This window comes from Jaculus jaculus, chromosome 13, assembly GCF_020740685.1.
Source record: "Jaculus jaculus isolate mJacJac1 chromosome 13, mJacJac1.mat.Y.cur, whole genome shotgun sequence".
In the NCBI taxonomy this organism is placed as follows: domain Eukaryota; kingdom Metazoa; phylum Chordata; class Mammalia; order Rodentia; family Dipodidae; genus Jaculus; species Jaculus jaculus.
This window is the reverse complement of record NC_059114.1, coordinates 31,719,901-31,737,820: the sequence shown is the minus strand read 5'-3', so window position 1 is coordinate 31,737,820 and position 17,920 is coordinate 31,719,901.

The following is a 17,920-nucleotide window of genomic DNA, read 5'->3' as shown; positions in this document are numbered from 1 at the left end:
TATTTAATCCATATGTTACAGAATGGATTCACTTTCTGCTACTAGCTATGGTGTGGTGTCATGAAGCAGGTGAATCAGAAAGAAGCAGAAATCTAGAATTCTCCATGCATGGGCTGGATAGGGATTCCAGGAAGCAAAAGGGGCCCTGAGAACAGCTGTAGGGCTAAGAAAGCCAAGAAGTCCCCCATCCAGGGATCCAGATGTTTGTTGTACTGACCACACTGTGAGATGGAGAAAACAGAGGCACTAGGTCCTTGGGTGTGTGAAAAACAAGCAAATTCAAACAGAATGATGGTTGGCATTGCCTGTAGCACTCTTGTTGCCAGGAAGAGCCAGAACCCAGCTGCTTCCCCATGAGACAAGTCCAAAAAGAACTCCTATCAGGCTGTCCTCCATTAATCTGACCCTCAAGAAAAGAGCAGGATGACCCACAGTCACTGTTCTCCATTCATCTGACCCTTGAGAAAAGTCGAAGAAGACTCAAGTTACTGTCCTCCATTGATGTGACGCTTGATACAAGTCTAAGAAGATCTACAGTCACTGTTCTTTGTTGACCTGACCCTTGAGACAACTCCAAGAAGACTCACAGTCACTATCCTCCATTGACGTGACCATTGAGAATAGTCCAAAAAGACCCACAGTCACTCTCCTCCATTGACCTGACCCTTGATACAAGTCTAAGAAGACTGACAATCACTGTTTCCATTGACCTGACCATTGTGACAAGTCCAAGAAGACCCATAGTCGGTGTTCTCCATTGACCTGACCCATGAGACAAGTCCAGGAAGACTCACAGTCACTTTCCTCCATTGATACTACCATTGAGAAAAGTCCAAAAAGACCCACAGTCACTGTTCTCTATTGACCTGACCCTTGATACAAGTCCAGGAAGACTCACAGTCACTGTCCTCCATTGATGTGACCATTGAGAAAAGTCCAAAAAGACCCATAGTCACTGTTCTCCATTGACTTGACCCTTGATACAAGTCTAAAAAGACCCACAGTCACTGTTCTCCATTGACCTGACCCTCGATACAAGTCAAGAAGACTCACAGTCACTGTTGCCATTGACCTGACCATTGCAACAAGTCCAAGAAGACCCACAGTCCCTGTCCTCCATTGACCTGACCCTTGAGAAAATTACAAGAAAATCCATAGCACATATCCTCCATTGACCACACCCTTGTGATGATACTGAATTAGTGACTTTCCCTATTGGTGTGAACATATACCTGATGAGAATCAGTTTAAGGAAGGAAGGGGTTATTTCAGCTTCCACTTTCATGGGATAGGGATGGTCATATTGCATCCTGTCAGAAAAAAAGAACTGGAAATGGGGCCTAGCTATGAAGCCTAAAAGTCCATCTCCTCATAATACATTTCTCTATTTTTATAATTATTTTCTTTTTATTAACAACTTCCATGATTGTAAGCAATATCCATGGTAATGTGCTCCCTTCCCCCACTTACCCCTTTGAAACTCCACTCTCCATCATCTCCCCTCCCCCCTCATCTCTTGTTTATTTTGATGTCATGATCTTTTCTTCCTATTATGATGGTCTTGTATAAGTAGTGTCAGGCACTATGAGATCATGGATATCTAGGCCATTTTGTGTCTGGGGGAGCAGGTTGTACTAAATCCTAACCATCCTTTGGCTCTTACATTCTTTCTGCCACCTCTTCCACAACGAACCCTGAGCCTTGGAAGGTGTGATAGAGATTTTGCCGTGCTGAGCACTTATTGTACTTCTTTCCAGCACCATAATGCCTTCTGAGTCATCTCAAGGTCACTGCCATCTGAAGAGAAGGTTCTCTACTAAAAGTGAGAGTAACATTAATATATAGCTATGAACATTACGAAGTGCTTAATGGACAGTTTGAAGAGCATAGTATATACATTTAGCCAGACAGCAGCAGACGTTACACCGCTAGGGCTCATGACTACCCCTGTTGTAGGTTTTCAGTATTCAGTATTCAGTATTCCCTCCATAGAGTGGGCCTCCAGTCCAATTAGAGGGCAGCTGGTTTCTACCATGGCAGATGTGCCACTATTGCACCCTTTGGCTCATTTAGCCTGACTGGCAAAATATAAGGCTTGCAGTGTCCACTGTTGAGTATCTTCACTGGTGATTTCTCTCTCTCCCATTGAACTGCATGCAGAATGGTTTCTTCCAGCTTTCTGTCAGCTGGTCGACATGGAGGAGGTTATCAGCTCAGTTCCAGCAGGATTTCTCAGTGGCTTTGAAGCCCAGGTATGTGGAGTCTTCAGCAATAAGGTCTTACCATCTATTCCTGGTGGGAAACCAAGGGCCTTGGCAATGGTCTGTAATGTTTGGGGGAATCAGGGACCTCCATGGCCAACAGTTCACTGGAAAATATCCCATCCATGGCACTGAACATTTTCTAGTAACAATATATGGCTGCTTAGTGTTCCATTGTCCAAAAAAGTAGGTTTCCATATGATTTATTTATGTCCTCTTAGATTAGCCCTCCCTCCACCTTTCCTTTACTCAATTTCATCCCCTGACCTCACTTGGGCCTTTTCACCCCTATTAATCTATCTATCTATCTATCTCTCTCTCTCTCTCTCTCTCTCTCTCTATCTATCTATCTATCTATTACCATCCTATTAAGTAACTCCCTCCCTTCCTTTATCTTCCCTTTATATCTCTTTTCTAGCTCACTGGCCTTTACTACTGATTTTTCTTCCTGCTCACACAGGATGCACATAGCTAGGATCCACATAAGAGAGAGATCATGTGGCATTTGGACCTCTGGGCCTGAGTTAACTCACTTAGCATAATCTATTTCAGATCCATCCATTTTTCTGCAAATTTCATAACTTGATTTTTCTTTACTGCTGAGTAGAATTCCATTGTATAAATGTTCCATATCTTCATTATCCACTTATCAGTTGAGGGACATCTAGGCTGGTCCGATTTCTCAGCTATTGTGAATTGAATGCCAATAAACATGGGTGAGCAGGAATCTCTAAGGTAATGAGATGAGTCCTCAGGACATATGCCTAGGAGTGCTATAGCTGGGTCATATGGTAGATCTATTTTTAGCAGTCTTAGGAACTGCCGCACTGACTTCCACAATGGCTGGACCAGATTGCATTCCCACCAACAATGTAGAAGCATTCCTCATTTTCCACATCATTGCCAGAATTTGTGGTCATTTGTTTTCATGATGGTAGCCAATCTGAAAGCAGTGAGATGAAATCTCAATGTAGTTTTAATCTGCATTTCCCTGATGACTAGGGATATAGAACATTTTTCAAGATGCTTATATGCCATCTGTATTTTTTCTTTTGAGAACTCTCTACTTAGTTCCATAGCCCATTTTTAATTGGCTTATTTAATTCCTTATTATTTAATTTTTTAAGTTCTCTGTGTATCCTAGATATTAATTAATCCTCTATCAAATGTATGGCTAGCAAAGATTTTTTTCCCCATTCTGTAGGTTGCCTCTTTGCTTTATTCAGTGTCCTTTGCCATGCAAAATCTTTGTCATTTCATGAAGTCCCAGCAGTTAACATGTGGTTTTATTTCCTGAGCAATTGGGGTTATATTCAGAAAGTATTTGCCAAGACCAATATATTGAAGGGTTTCCCCTATTTTTCCTCTAGCATTTTCAGAGTTTCAGGTCTGATGTTAAGGTTTTAATCCATTTGGACTTAATTCTTGTGCATGGAGACAGAAAAGAATCTATTTTCATCCTTCTACAGATACATATCCAGTTTTCCCAGCACCATTTGCTGAAGAGGCTGTCTTTCCTCCAAGGAGTATATTTGGCATTTTTATCGAATATCAAGTGGCTATAGCTACCTGGACTTACATCTGGGTCCTCTATTTTGCACCATTGATCTACTTGTCTGCTTTTGTGCCAGTACCAAGCTGTTTTTGTTAGTATGGCTCTGTAGAATAGGTTGAAATCAGGTATGGTGATACCACCATCCTTATTTTTTTGTGGCTTAGTATTGTTTTAGATGTTCAAATTTTGTGATTCCAAATGAATTTTTGGATTGTTTTTTCTATTTCCATAAAGAATACCATTGGAGGCTGGAGAGATGGCTTAGTGGTTAAGCACTTGCCTGTGAAGTCTAAGCATCCCCATTGAAGGTTTGATTCTCCAGGACCCATGTTAGCCAGATGCACAAGGCGGCACATGCATCTGGAGTTCCTTAGTAGTGGCTGGAGGTCCTGGTGCACCCATTCTCTCTCTCTATCTGCCTCATTCTCTATCTGTTGCTCTCAAATAAATAAATAAAAATTAACAAAAAAATTTAAAAAGAATGCCATTGGAATTTTGATGGGGATTGCATTAAATGTGTTAACTGCTTTTGGTAAAATTGCCATTTTCACAGCATTGATTCTTCCAATCCAAGAACAAGGGATGCTTTTCCATTTCCTAATGTCTTCTGCTATTTCTCTCTTGAGTATTTCAAAGTTTTCATTGAAAAGGTGCTTCACTTCTGTGGTTGGGTTTATTTCAAGGTACCCTATTATTTTTCTTGATGCAATTGTGAATGAGAGTGATTCTCTGATTTCATCCTCTGTGTGTTTGTTGTTAGCATATAGGAAGACTACTGATTTCTGTACATTTATTTTGTATCCTGCTACATGGCTATAGGGGTTTTTCAGCTCTAACAGTTTGCTGATAGAGTCTTTGGGGTTCTTTATGTATAGAATGATATCATTTACAAATAATGATAACTTGATCTTTTCCTTTGTAATTTATATCTTTGTATCCCTATTATGTGTGTCTCTTGCCTTATTGCTATGGCTAAAACTTCCAATCTATATTAAATAGAAGTAGGGACAGTGAATACCTGTGTCTTCTTCCTGATTTTAGTGGAACAGCTTCCAGTTTTACCTCATTTAGTAATATGTTTACATCAGGCTTGCCTTTATTATGTTGAGATGTGTTCCTTCTATTCTCAGTCTCTGTAGGAGTTTTATCATGAAGGGATGTTGAGTTTTTTTTTAATTTATTTATTAGTTTTCTTTTCAGCAAATACAGGCAGTTTGGTACCATTGTTTAGGCTCATCTATGATCTACCCCCTCCCATTGGACCATCCTTGTTGATGTAAATGGGCCGTGCATTTTGGAGTTAGCCCACAGTTATTGGTATGATAAATGTCTCTGCAAATCATGACCCAACATGTAACTCTGACATTCTTTCTGCCCCCTCTTCCGCAAAATTTCCCTGAGCCATGTTGGGCTCATTTTTGGTCTGCTTCAGTGCTGAGGTATTGGGGGCCTTTGAGGCTCTGGCTCTCTGATTTGGTAGGAGTTGATTTTTCTCTGTGTTGGTCTCCTTCCCCTTTTTGCTGGTATCTGGTTCACAGGAAAAAATCATCCTTGCTTGTTTCACCAATTGTCCTTAGTTTCAGTCGGGCCCCTTTTGAGGTATGTTGGGGCAGCTCTCTCCTTAGGATCTGCATCTATCTGAAAAAGAGAAGCAGATTCTCCAACGGAGAGTAAGTTAGCACCAGAAAATTGAGATAACACTTTTTTGATAGAGAGTTTGATAGGTGTAGGCCCTCTTGTACCCCATGATTGATGGTAGCTTGATATTGGAGAGTGGGCTTGTGTTTGGGTATGGTTCTGACTTGTTTCCCAGCTCCAGCTATGGGTCTCGTACCACTGAGGGGATCAGTTAGCCAAATCAAGAGCAGTTGGTTCCCCGCCATGGCTGTGTGCCACTATTGCACTTGTGTGGGCATCACATCAGGTTACTTGTTGCTAATTAGGTTAGACAATGAGTTGCTTAGACAGATATTGGTCATTTCCCCCAGTCGCCCATGTAGCACCTTCTGGCACTAGACAAGCTGACTGTCTGGTGACTGGCTCTCTCCTGGCTTCCACCCATGCCATTCCATTTTATGGTGTCAGCTACTTATGGAGTAGTCAGCAATAGGGTCTCACCATTGGCCTTAGGTGGGTCATCAAGTACTCTGACAGAAGTCTGTCATTGTTTTGGGAAACCTTGTAGGTTTCTCTGATCAAAAGCTCATTGTGCATGGTAGCCCCAAGCTGGAAGTGGGGGTTACAGGTCAGTGCCCACTAAGAAATTTGGAAAAAACGTAACTAATATACAAGAGTTAGAGGGGGGGGGGGAGAAGGGGAGAGGGAGGGAGGGAAGATGTAAAAGATTTAGGTTAGTCTTGATCCTACCCTCTCCAGTGTCTTGTAGTTCAGATGTTTCCTGTAAGGGTCTAGTGAATGTTCAGCCATTTGCGCTGTCTTTTAGAAAGTAGAATTTTATGGTACCATTGCTGTTTGGGTCCAGATTACTATTTTCCACCGTTTGATGCCCTCCCCGCCCTCCCCATCCATCCTATTGTCTAGTCCATGAGGTGCTTGCTGTGTATGTAAGGTATCTTGGGTAGATTCAGGTTAGGTGCTGTAGATGAGTAAGACTATGTGTTGATTTTTTTTCTGTGATTGGGTAAGTTCACTGAGAATGATCTGTTCCCGGTTCAACCATTTTTCCTCAAATTTCTTTGTGTCATTTTTTCTTACTGCTGTATAGAATTCCATTGTGCAGATATACCACATCTTCATTAACCATTCTTCTAATGATGGACATCTGGGTTGATTCCAGCTTTAAGCTATTACGAATTGAGCCACTACAAACATGGTTGAGCAAATCTCTCTGGCCTGTGGTTTGAAGGTTTTAGGGTAGATGCGCAGTAAGGGTATAACTGGGTTTGTTGGTATTTCTATAGTCAGCTTTTTTAGGAGTCTCCATATTGCTTTCCAATGTGGTTGTACCATCCTGCATTCCCACCAACAGTGAATGAGTGTCCCTGCTTCTCCACATCCTCGCCAGCATTTATTTTCATTTGATTTTTTGATGTTGGCTATCATTATTGGGGTAGGGTGGAATCTCATAGTTGTTTTAGTTTGCATTTCTCTGATGACTAGGGATGATGAACATTTTCTTAAGTGTGTGTTTGCCATTTGTATATCTTCCTCTCTGAATTGCCTGTTCAACTCTGCACCCCATTTTGTGAGTGGGGTATTTGTCTTCTTATTGTTTAGACTTTTGAGTTCTTTGTAAGTTCTAGAGATAAGGCCTCTATCAGTTGGATAATCTGCAAATATTTTCTCCCATTCTGTGGGTATTCTATTGGCTTTGTTTATTATATGCTTATCTGTAAAGAAACTCTTCAGCTTCATATGATCCCATTGGTTGAGTGACTGTTTAAGAACTTGAGCCACTGGGGTTTTATTCAGGAAGTCTTTTTCCATTCCTATATCATGGAAAGTACTTCCTAAATTTTCTTCCAGCAATATTCAAGTTTCTGGTTTTATGTTGAGGTCTTTGATCCATTTGGATTTGAGTGTAGTGCATGGTGAAATGTGTGGATCAAGTTTTAGTTTCCTGCATGTGGTTATCCAGTTTGTCCAGCACCATTTGTTGAAGATGCTATCTTTTTTTCCAGCCTATATTGTTTGGGCCTTTGTCGAATATCAAGTAGCTATAGTTGCTTGACCAAACATCTGGGTCCTCAAGTCTATTCCATTGGTCTGTACTCCTGTTTTTATGCCAGTACCATGCTGTTTTTATTACTATGGCTTTGTAGTATAGCTTTAGATCAGGTATGGTGATGCCACCAGAGGTATTCCTTTTGCTGAGGATATGTTTGGATATTTGAGGCCTTCTGCCTTCCATATGAAATTTGAGATCATTTTTTCTATCTTTGTGAAGAACACTGTAGGGATTTTAATTGGAATTGCATTAAATCTATATATTGCCTTTGGTAGGATTGTCATCTTCACAATGTTAATTCCGCCTATCCAGGAGCATGGGAGGTCTTTCCATCTTCTCAAGTCCTCCTCAATTTCTTTTGTGAGAGTTTTTATATTTTCATTGTATAGATCATTTACTTCCTTGGTTAACATTATTCCAAGGTATTTTATTTTTTTATTGCTATTAAAAATGGGACTATGTCCTTTATTTCTTTTTCTGTATCTTTGTCATTTGCATACAGACATGCTACCGACTTTTGTGCATTGATTTTGTATCCTGCTACTTTGCTATAGGTGTTAATCACCTTCAGGAGTTTTGGTATGGAGTCTCTCGGGTCTCTTACATATACAATCATGTCATCAGCGAATAGAGCTAACTTAACTTCTTCCTTTCCAAATTGTATCCCTTTTATTTCCTTCTCCTGTCTTATTGCTTGGGCTAGGACTTCCAGATCTATATTGAAAAGCAGAGGTGAGAGAGGACATCCCTGTCTTGATCCTGATCTCAATGGAAATTCCTCCAGTCTCTCTCCATTAAGTATTATTTGGGCGTTTGGAGCTTTGTATATTGCCTTTATTATGTTAAGATGTGAACTGGCCATGCCAATTCTCTCCAATGTTTTGATCATGAAGTGATGTTGTATCTTGTCAAAGGCCTTTTCTGCATCTATCGAAATGATCATGTGGTATTTAAGTTTAAGCTTGTTTATATGGTGTATTACATTGACAGATTTTCGTATGTTGAACCACCCTTGTGTTCCTGGGATAAATCCCACTTGGTCAAGGTGGATAATGCTTTTGATGTGTTGTTGGATTCAGTTTGCAAGTATTTTGTTGAGGATCTTTGCGTCTATGTTCATTAGGGAAATAGGCCGATAGTTTTCTTTTCTTTTGGCATCTCTGGCTGGTTTTGGGATTAGGGTGATACTAGCTTCATAGAAAGAGTTGGGTAGCTTTCCCTGTTATTCAATTGTGTGGCACAGTTTTAGAAAGATTGGTTTGAGTTCTTCCATGAAGGTTTGATAAAATTTGTCTGGGAATCCATCTGGTCCTGGACTCTTTTATTTTGGGGAGGTTTTTTATTACTTTTTCAATCTCCATGAGTGTGATGGGTTCGTTGAGGTGATTAATCTGCTCTGAGTTTGGTAGATGATATGCTTCCAGGAATTTATCCATCTCCTCCATATTTTCCAGTTCTGTGGAGTACAGGTTTTTGAAATAAGTCCTGATGATTCTCCCAATTTCACTTATGTCTGTTCTGATCTCTCCTTTTTCATTTTGAATTTTGTTAATTTGGAGTCTCTCCTTTTTTTGCTTGATCAAATTGGCCAGAGGTTTGTCAATCTTGTTTATTTTTTCAAAGAACCAGCTCTTTGTTTTGTCAATTGCCTTAATTGTTTCCTTGGTTTCCAATTCATTAATTTCTACTCTGATTTTAATTATGTCTTTCCTTCTGGAGCTCTTTGGGTTGGATTTTTCTTGCTTTTCCAATGCCTTTAGGTGGATGGTGAGGCTATTGATTTGGGATTTTTCTGTCTTTTTTATGAAGGCATTGAGTGCTTTGAATTTTCCCCTGAGGACTGCCTTCATTGTGTCCCATAAGTTTTGGTATGATGTGTTCTCATTGTCATTCAATTCCAGGAATTTTGCAATTTCATTTTTTATTTCATCCACTATCCATTTATTGTTTAAGAGTGTGCTATTCAGTTTCCAGTTGCTGTTGGGGTTCTTGTTGGTCTTATTGTTATTGATTTCTAGGAATATAGCATTATGATCTGATATCATGCAGGGAATTATGTCAATTTTCCTAAATATGTGGAGGCAGTCTTTGTGACCCAGTATATGGTCTATTTTAGAGAATGTTCCATGGGTTGTTGAGAAGAATGTGCAGTCTGTGGATTTGGGATGGGATGTTCTGTAGATGTCTGTTAGGTCTAAGTGCTCTATGGTTTTGTTGAGCTCTTTTACTTCCCTTTGAGCTTCTGTTTGGATGATCTGTCTATTACTGATAATGGTGTGTTAAAGTTCCCAGCTATGATGTTGGTGGTGGTTATTTCTGTTTTATTGTCAAGTAGGTTTTGTTTTATGAACTGTGGTGCCCCTGTGTTTGGTGCATACAGATTTATGATTGTAATATCCTCTTGATGGATTGTTCCCTTTATAAGTAGGAAGTAGCCTTCTTTGTCTTTTTTGATTGTTTTTGGTTTGAAGTCAATTTTATCTGATATTAATATAGCTACACCTGCTTGTTTCTTATTCCCATTCGCTTGGAATATTGTTTTTCATCCTTTCACCCTGAGGAGGTTTCTGTCTTTAGTGGTAAGGTGAATTTCTTGAAGGCAGCAGAATGAGGGGTCTAATTTTTTGATCCACCCTGTTAGCTTGTGTCTTTTGATGGGTGAATTAAGGCCATTAATATTTAGGGTGATTACTGTGAGATTTGATTTGATCCCTGCCATGTTGTGGTGGTAGAGGTGTGTTGACATTTCCATGGAATTTGAAATTTTTTCTGACTACTCTGGGTTTGGTTGCTGTGATCTGCTTCTTATAGGCATTTGTGTTTGGTTATTTGTTTCTAGGTTGTGGAGAATTTCCTGGAATACTTTCTGTAGGTTTGGTTTTGTGTTCATATAATTGTAAAGCTGAGTTTTGTCATGGAAAGTTTTTCTTTCACCATCTATTATAAGGGAGACTTTTGCCAGGTAGAGTAGTTTGGGTTGGAAGCCATAGTTTCTTAGAGTTTGAAGAGTTTCATTCCAGGCCCTTCTAGCTTTCAGGATTTCCGTTGAGAAGTCTGAAGTAATTCTGATGTGGTTTCCTTTGAAAGTGGTGTGCTGTTTTTCCCTAGCTGCTTTTAGGATTTTCTCTTTGGTATCAATGTTTAGAGTCATAATGATAATATGTCTTGGGGAGTTTCTCCTTTGGTCTAGACGGTTAGGTGTTCTGTTTGCTTCTTGTATCTTGATGGGCCTTTCTTTTAAGAGATGAGGGAAGTTTTCTTCAATTATTTTGTTAAATAAGTTCTCCATGCCTTTGGTCTGAAATTCTTCTCCTTCTGGTATTCCAATGATTCTGATATTAGGACGTTTAAGTGTATCCCACAATTCCCTCATGTTCTGTTCACAGGAACTTTTGAACTTAGTGAAATTTTTGGACTCTTGAACTGTTTCTTCCATCTTGTCTTGCAGATCAGAGTTTCTATCTTCCACTTCACTGACTCTATTCTTGAGAGCCTCTGGTGAGTTTTGGACTTGTTCAATTAAGTTTGAATTCTCTACTACTTTCCTATGTATCACTTCCATCATTCTGTCAAGCTCCCTTTTTACCTCATTTTCTGATTTTCTTGATGATTCTTGGAAATCATCCTTGAATTTCTTTATGTTTTCATTTAGTGTGGCCAGCTGATCTTTAAGGTTCTCTTTTTTTTCACTCTCCCTCAACTGTCTTAGCTGTCTTTGAATTCCTTCCAGTGTCTTATCATATTGCTCTAGCTTAGTGATGGAAGCATCCACATGATTATTTGTCCTTTGTAGCTTTCCTGCAAGTACTAGCAGTAGGTTGGTCAGGGTTGCATTGCTCATAGCTTCCACTTGATGTTCTGATCCTAAACACTCTTCTATGTTTTGGTTAGATGTAATCCTTGTTGGACTGGGTGATATGTCTGGATTTTCTTGCATTTCATTTTTCATGTTATTTCTTTTGCACTGTGGTCTACCCATGTCAGTGTATTGGCAGGTAGGTGGGTGGAGCAGCCTGGGATCTAGCTCAATGAGAATCCAAGGCAGCCTGGGGCAGTTGCAAGCAGCCTGGGTTTTTGCTCTCTCATGCCAAAGCTGCCTATCTATTGCCTGACATGGTTACCAAAGTTGCCTGAGTTCTCACCCAGTAATGCACCAAAGCTGCCTGCCTTCGAGTTTGAAAGGGGACTGAGATAGCAAGCCCTGAAGTTGCCCAAACTCTGGCTGTGAACACTGGGACCTGCAAACAGTCTGCACTCTCCTGCCTCAGGGGAGTGGGGGATGGGTGGCAACGGACAGGTAGGGGATGGCACCTGAGCTGGCACTAGTGAGTCAGTGTGGACTTGTGTGGCCCTTGCTGTGGGACTGGGCCCACTGCATGTGCAATTGTAGTTCAGAGGCAGCTGATGCAGGCACGGGTAAGGACACAGCAGAGGCTGGCTTGTGGGCAAGCGATCCGAGCACAGCAGCAGGAGGTCTGGCAACCACCTAATCATGGCAGAGGTGGCCCCCACGGGCATGAGAACCGAGCACAGCGTGGCTGGCCAATATGCACGATCAGAGCACAAAGGCAGAGGTCCCCGCATCAGCACAGCGGGCTGGCGGGCACGCGATGGGCTGGCGGGCACACAATCGGAGCACAGCCATGTGGCGTGGGGCATGGGGCGTGGGGTGCGGGGCACGGTGGCTGTATGTGTGGGGGTAGACTACGCACGCAAGGGTGGATGCATGCTTTCCTGTTTTTCCACACTCTGTGCCCTCCCACTGGCAAGAAGACCCTGATAACCCTTAATTTCTTGCCTCTCTTTCCCCGGTATCTGCAGCACAGCTAGGCAGTTTCCATCTTGGCCAGAAGTCTGGGATGTTGGGTTTTGTCAAATGCTTTGTCTGTGCCTAATGAGATCATCATGTGATATTTGTCCTTCAGCCCATTTATATAATGTATTACATTTAACAATTTGCATATGTTGAACCATCCCTGCATCTCTGGGATAAATCCTACTTCATCAGAGTGAATGAGCTTTCTGGTATATTCTTGTATTCTGTTTGCCAATATTTTGTTGAGAAATTTTGCATCTATGTTCATGAGGGAGATTTGTCTGTAGTTTCCTCTTTTTTTTTTTTTTTGTTTTTTCTTTGTCTGGTTTTGGTATCAGGGTGATGCTGGCTTCATAGAAGGGGTTTGGTAGGATTCCTTTTTTTTTCTATTTTTTGGAAAAGTTTAAGTAGCAATGGTGTTAGTTCTTTCTGAAAGTCTGGTAAAATTCACCAGTGTATCCATCTGGCCCTGTATTTTTTTTTTTTTTTAGTTGGGAGATTTTTGATGACTGCTTGGATCTCCATACTTGTTATAGGTCTATTTAAGTAATTAATCTCATCTTGATTTAATTTAGATAGGTCATGTAAATCAAGGAAATCATCCATTTCTTTCAGATTTTCATACTTTGTAGAGTATATGCTTTTATAGTATGTCCCTATGATTTTTTGAATTTCTCTGGTATCTGTTGTGATGCTTCCTTTATCATCTCTAATTTTATTAATTTGTGTCTTTTCTTTTTCTTTTGGTCATATTTGCTAAGGGTTTATCAATCTTGTTTATCCCTTCAAAGAACCAACTCTTTTTTTCATTGATTTTTGGATTTCATTTCATTTCATTTTTGGTTTCTATTTCATTAATTTCTGACCTCATCTTTATTATTTCTTCCTGTCTACTGATTTTCCGTTTGCCTTGTTCTTCTTTCTCCAAGGCTTTAAGATGAAGCATTATGTCATTTACTTGATAACTTTCTAATTTCTTAATATATGTCATGTTACATTTCTTTTAGCAACATTCTACCTCCTAAAGGTTCCACAGCCTTCCCATATAGCCCTATCAGCTGGGAACCAAGTGCTTAAACACATGAGTCTATGCAAGACATTTGACATTCAAACCACAACAGCTGCTAACCAGAATATACCTTTTGTGTCAGGATGGGGATATGTCAGGCTACCTTCTCCAAAAGCAATCCCTTGCCTTGCCCTAGTGTCATGAAAATGTGTGGACATCATGAGGCTATAGGCATAGTATGGGGTTACCACTGCTTGCATAAGCTAAGCATAAGGAAACCCCCAAGGACATGCTTGGGCTTCTGAAGAGGCAACCAATGGATACAGAGGGCACTGTGCTGGGCAATGAATGAATGAAGATGACTGACCATGATTAGCAATTCACTACAGGTGTTCTCCCCATAATTCACACAATCTTTAGCACAGCTTTTAAAATGATGATGCAACAATATCAAACGAGTGCCAAGCATCTGCCCTATACACAAGTTACCAGTACCGGCACTGTGGATTCCACACAGTGAGGTCATCCTTGACAATTAGTCTCAAGTTGAATGATGTACTGTCTGTGGTGATATGGAAGGGTATATTCTTCATATGTTCATCTGTCCTTGAATGTATGTACTTTGTGTATCATGTAGGATCTCATGAGGTCAGTGCAAGGAATATTGAGAAAACCCTGAGATACAAGAAATGATATTGAAGGACACACCCTTGATTCTTGAGTCTAAAAATGTTCTGTGTGCTTTGAATTTGATTATGACAATGAAGAGAACATTTAACAGGGGTGCTCCTCCTGGAGCAGGGATAGTTATCACACTATCTGTGAATGGCTAGATTCTCTGAACATGACAAGAAATATATTGGAGAATGGACCCAGTTTCTGCACAGCTCCCTGAAGTGTTGTCTCAGCTATCATTCCCAACCATAGGAAGTTTTGTCTGCACTGAGCAAAGTCCTCATCCTGTGAGCACAACTGGATCTTCCTTCCTCACCTTTATCAGCTAGCTGTCTAATGAGACAGGTTTCTGCAGCCCTTGGTTTTGTTTGTCTGCCTACTGACTTGAGCCTCGCTGTCTGCCTCAGAATGAGGAGGAAAGGGAGAAACATACCTAGCAGTCTTGAAGTAATGAATATTGGAAACAATACTCAGTATTATATAACATCTTCATTATTTATGTACTGGACAAGAATTTACTGACACCTAAACAAGATGCCTGAATTAGTTACTCATGTGCTGCTATAGAAAAATACCTGTCACAAACAAATAGAGGGGGAAATAGTTGTCTTAGCTCATGGTTTCAGAGAGCTTCCCATCATGGCAGGGAATGTGCAAAGGACTTCATGGGACTGTTCATATCACAGCAGACCAGGAAGCAGAGGAAGGCTGCAGCTAGAGGCTGGGTGTCTTCTTCAAAGACTTACCCTCACTGACCTACTTTCTCCAACCAGGCTTCACTTCCTAAAGTGAAAAATTCAAAATTAGCACCACCAACATAGCTAGATCTTTGCAAATGTGAGCCTTTGGGAGACATTTCTAATTCAAATTATTGCATATGCAATAGGTGTCTGTCTGACCTCTGTTCATTCCTATGGCTCCCCTCCAGAGAGCACAGTTAGGGATTTAGTAATAAAATGCTCAAGCCTATTGAGAATTTGGAGTGTGCTCAGCATTGTTCTCAATGTTTTACTTTTAATTCCTCATCTAATCTTCTCTATATCCCCCTGGCACAGGTGTTATTATTGTTCATCTCTTCCAGATGAAGAAATTCATTTGAAATGTCACCATGTAAACAAATCAAATGATGTTGATGAAGAGAAGAGAAAGCTATTTCATACTGATTTAGTATTTTATAAATTCCTTTCTCGATTCATTTCTTAAGTAAATACCTAAATTTTTGATAAATCATCTACTTACTGAAAATGTATGGTCTGAAATTTTTAGGCCAAAGTGTGCCTCTTAATTCCATGTACTCTGTCTGAAAAGCTCAATATATTTTATTCCTATGAGTTAGTTTCAGGGTAGAATTTTGATAAGGGCTGGGGGCATTAGTGGTATACACTATTAAAGCTAGTCAAGAATCAAAGTCAATGATGTCCCCACACCTAGACACCCATATTTCACCTCGTAACATTCTATTTCTATTTCTCTGTAGAATCTTTATTATCCAAGAACTTTTTGTCTGACTCCCTCAAGCTATCAGGTTATATAAGATGGAACAGTCAGTGCAGGAAATACCCCTTCTGAACTGACCTCTAATAAATTGGTCCTATGGGAAGGAACGTCTATCCTCACCAATCACTTCAGTGTCTTTGACATCTTCATTGGGCAAATTCGATCTTAGTTGTCAGATGCAAACAGCCAGTTGATTTCAATATGACTTGTATATCATGTAGGATCTCACAAGGTCAGTGGGGGGAGGTATTGGAAAACCCTAGGATCCAAGTAAAGCTACTGCAATGAAGAACCAGCAGGAGTCACTGCATGAAAACATGGAGTTACTAGCTGAAGAAGGTAAAGGTCAACAAAGGGGACTACTGTGCAGGACACTTCCTCAGTGTCAGAGTACAGTGGGCCCTCCTTGTGGCTCCTTATAATTTGAGAGAGAAAAGTACATAAAAAGAACATTTGAGTGTGCCTGGATTTGTGCAAAGTTTCTGTGATAGTGAGGAATTAACGCCCCCTCCCTTCACCTTGCCCTCCTTGCTCTACAAAAGCTACAAAGGAAGGTTCTTTGTGTATCTTGCTGTTTTTCTTTTGAAAAGTGATTGCTTCACTCTCTGCCCACCTGACTCTCACTCACCTTTAAACACCCAATTCCAGTTCTTCTCCCAGAGAAAAGAGCTCTATGTTTCCACACAGTTCTGACCTACCTCTTACATGCTTTGGGAACAACAAACTGCTGCTTCACAGCTGGGGAAGTAATTGCTGATTTAATGTCCAGTTTTCTCATTTACTTGTTTTTATAGCATCGAGAATCACATCTTTAATCCCAACACTCGGGAGGCAGAGGTAGGCAGATCACCATGAGTTCAAGGCCAGCCTGGAACTACAGAGTGAATTCCACATCATCCTGAACTAGACTGAGACCCTTCCTCAGAAAACAAGAATCACACTTGATTGGCTCATGCCTCTGTCTCCAGCCCTGAGCACTGCTGAACAGCCATTTATATGCCCAGTGCTGGGTGAATTAACCAGTGAAGGAGCCTCCTGGGCAGTGGAACAAGGTGAGGACCCTGCAGTTCACATTTTGGAAACCCGTCATGTGGGCATAACTGAATATCTGCCCTTATCTCTTCCATGGCTTCTCTGTGCCACAACAGAGAAAGGGAATGCAGATATTTGTTTTGCAGGCCTCTGCTGGGAGACCCTGGAACCGCTTTGCTTTTCTTATAAATGAGACCAGCATCACCATGCCACTCCCTTCCACACTATCCCTGCTTCAATATGGCTGCAGTGCTGGGGACAGCAAACACTCTGAGATCCTTGGAGGAAAAATATGAACTAGTCTCAACAAACCTAGGCCTAATACTTTTTTTTTTCTAATTAAACCATTTCCACTGGTTGCTGAGTGAGAAAATAAAGCATTCTTCATCTAAGCTTGTGAAGTTTTGTGTTTCTTGCAGTCATAGCATGTTAAAGTGCAAGCAATGTGTTGGATAAAGATATCCCAGCAGCTCGAGTCCCCATTTATTCATCTGTGAAATTGAAAAGAGGATCAGGTATCTCTTACATCCCACAGGACCAGTGAGGAATCCACAGGAATTCCTAAGTCTGGTATCTGGTAACTGGAAAGAGGAGAAGGAAGAGAGGAAACACAGTGGCACAGAAGTGCATTTGCTCGAGCACAGAGGTGAGTCTGTTATTTTCTTTCACTCCATCAGTATGACTGTGAATAGTTCCACAAGTAAAACCTAATGATGTGCCATGGGGAGTGATGTTGGTGTTTCATAAAGTACAGGCAGCTGCCAGCTACTCCTTTGACCCTGACATTCATTGTGTAACTCATTGACATACAGGTATTTGAATCCTGATCTTTTGATTTCAATGTCAATTTGTCCTCTTTAGACTTCAAAAACCAGAAAATTACAGTGTTTCTTTATTCAGTGAGGATGTATAATTAACTCCAAAAATAATCTACTTTGTACCCACACAGAGCTTTTTGTAAACCTTGGGGATGTTAGCAGTGAAGTATACCTTGGCAGAGCTTCCAAATAGCATTTAAGACGGCAGGGTGTAGGTGGCACTGCTCTACTAAAGCTCTTTCCCACTTTCCAGACCTGAGTAACTGCTGTGTTTTCAAACTTACTGTGATCACAGGTTTAGTTTATTACAGGAATCAAATATCAGCATCACCACCCAGTGATGAGTCCTGCATTGTACTAGACAGACCCAGAAATATGTGTCCTCCAGTGAAACCGTGACATGAAGGTCACAGATATAACCAACAGGTCCATGATTGGAATTGAGGCCATCTCCACAGAAAGGAATACATGCCAGTACTGAAAACCAGGTCAAAAGCCCATGGCTAAGGAGAATGTAGGCTCTTGAGAAAAACCTACTATTTCTTTATTGCTAAGTGGATGTGCCTCCT